Here is a 2,273-nt window from a genome sequence, read left to right as displayed (position 1 = left end):
TACAGTACTTCTCAGAGACTAGAGACTGGAATTTTTGCCTCTTGTATTCCTCCGTGGCTGCGCATTAGTCTTTTCCCTCTATAATCTTCTGAAGTTTGTGCCTTCTCTTGCTATCCATCTTAAAGCACAAATGCAATGTTTTTGGTCTGTGCAGTATAAGGCCTTGTTTAAGCCAAAGAACTAACCAGATATTACACATAATTCAAAGAACATTTACTATTTGATTCCTAATATATGCCACAACTCATTATCTTCCAAGAACACCAACATTTACAAAACAATGGAAAAATGTAACCTGTTTATATTAACTAAATGCTTTTTATCACACTTGTCTAGAAAAATAGAAGGTGCCATTTTTAACTTTTTAAGAACTTAATAGTCCTTTGAGAGATTAACATCAAATTATGTACTACATATTACAGCATCGTTTCAATACTAGACATACCAATGGACGCACCTTTCTGTCTTCTTTGGGCACCAGATATAAATCCCAGATGTGCTTAAGCATTTAAAATGGCTTGGAATTGGCTCATCCAATCAAAATTTGGTAAAATTTGAACATTATGTTGACTGTAGCCTAACTTTGGAACTACATGTCAACTAACTCTCATTAGAGTATAAGACTGTCTGCTTATAATCTACTAAGTCTTTCTGATGGTTATGTTGCAACTACATGTCAACTAATCTAACCCTACAGTCTACTAATACTCTAACTCAGAGTTAGTAGATGTAACGTTACCAGAATGTGTTAAGGGACCATCAGATAAAGTGAAACCCAAAATGTAAATGCGGAAGTAGCAATCCGTTTTATAATTAAGGTTTTAAAACGAAAAGCAATTACATTTTCATTATCACCTTACCATGTTAACACCAGGGATTCGCGCAAACACTCGTTGTCTGCAGTTCTTCTCTCGCAGGGATGCGCACGTGCACATGCATCAGGCACATCATGCGGAAACTCCGAGAAATAGCCGTTACTTAGGGAATTTTTGAATTTTAAATGGCAAATCTAGCATTTAACACTTTCACCCTCCTAATAATTTATACAATAAACAGGAGCCTAAGTCACTTCCTTAATAATTTAGACATAAGCTAATGTTGATTTATTCAGCAGGGCTAGTGCCAGCAGGAGACCCGGAGGATCTGAAATGTGTATTAAAGTAGGACAGAGGCAGCCGGCGCCATAATAACATTTGGATAATTTTATTATGGCTCACGGCTCAGTTCATTTCCCCTTCTGCTCGCTGCATGAAATTGTTTGATTCTCACAGTGCCTGGAGTGAACTGAGAAGGTGCCACACGCACATAAACATATGCAAACACACTTTTTCGCGCAGTTCGCAGGCAGCACACCTACTCCCTCATACCTTCTCTCTCTTTGCCATGAGTTCCTGACTGACATGTGCTAAAATCTCTCTCAAACACTCAAAGAAGAGAACAGGCAGATAAGTGATGCGTCTCATTACAGGCGATGCGCGAGTGGCAGCACTTCAGATGAGAATGGACTGAGATTAATACCTTCTGTCATACCTTCTTCTGTCAGAAAGAAAGAAAGAAAGAAGGCTGCATTTGTTTAACTAAAAGATAGGATGCTGATGGTAAAGTCTGTCTCCATAGAGAAAGACTGGAACAGTGGAGTCAGCATGCTCCTGCCTCGGGGCTGAGTGTGTGTGTGTGCAACGATTTGAAATGTCCTGTTGCCATTCACTATCCTACCATCTTTTCCAGTCCCTTATCCTTTTTTCTTAGTAGCATGCGTAATAGCCTAGAATCTCAACATCAATTGTGGATTTTATAAATGTTTTGAATGGCACAGCCTATTCAGTGTGTGAGTGAATAGGCCTATATATTGAATTCATACGCCATTTTATTTAGAGTGATGTTTCCAATGCAATAAACATATTTAGCGAGTCACACCAAAACACTTTGGTTCACAGTTATATTTTGCACAAAAATGACATGCAGAGTTCCCACATAGGCTATTTTAAACAATGAATCTCTATTACCTTTCCAGTTAGATTAAACGGATAAGGATTTTTAGAAATAATTTTATAGAAACTGCACTCAAAACGGCCCATTTTGCTAATCCAACGTTTTAGAGCTAAGCAAAATGAGGTAAAATAAATAAATAAATAAATAAATAAAAATACTATAATACGTTTAAAAAACTCATTTTTTAAAGATTTGGTTAATTTCCACTACGTTTCAATATCACAATTTTAACAGGTTTTGCATAGTCGTGATATAGGTTTCAATCTGTGTAATGGCCCTCT

This window comes from Abramis brama, assembly GCF_963993115.1.
Source record: "Abramis brama genome assembly, chromosome: 18".
Lineage (NCBI taxonomy): Eukaryota > Metazoa > Chordata > Actinopteri > Cypriniformes > Leuciscidae > Abramis > Abramis brama.
This window is presented reverse-complemented; position numbering follows the sequence as displayed.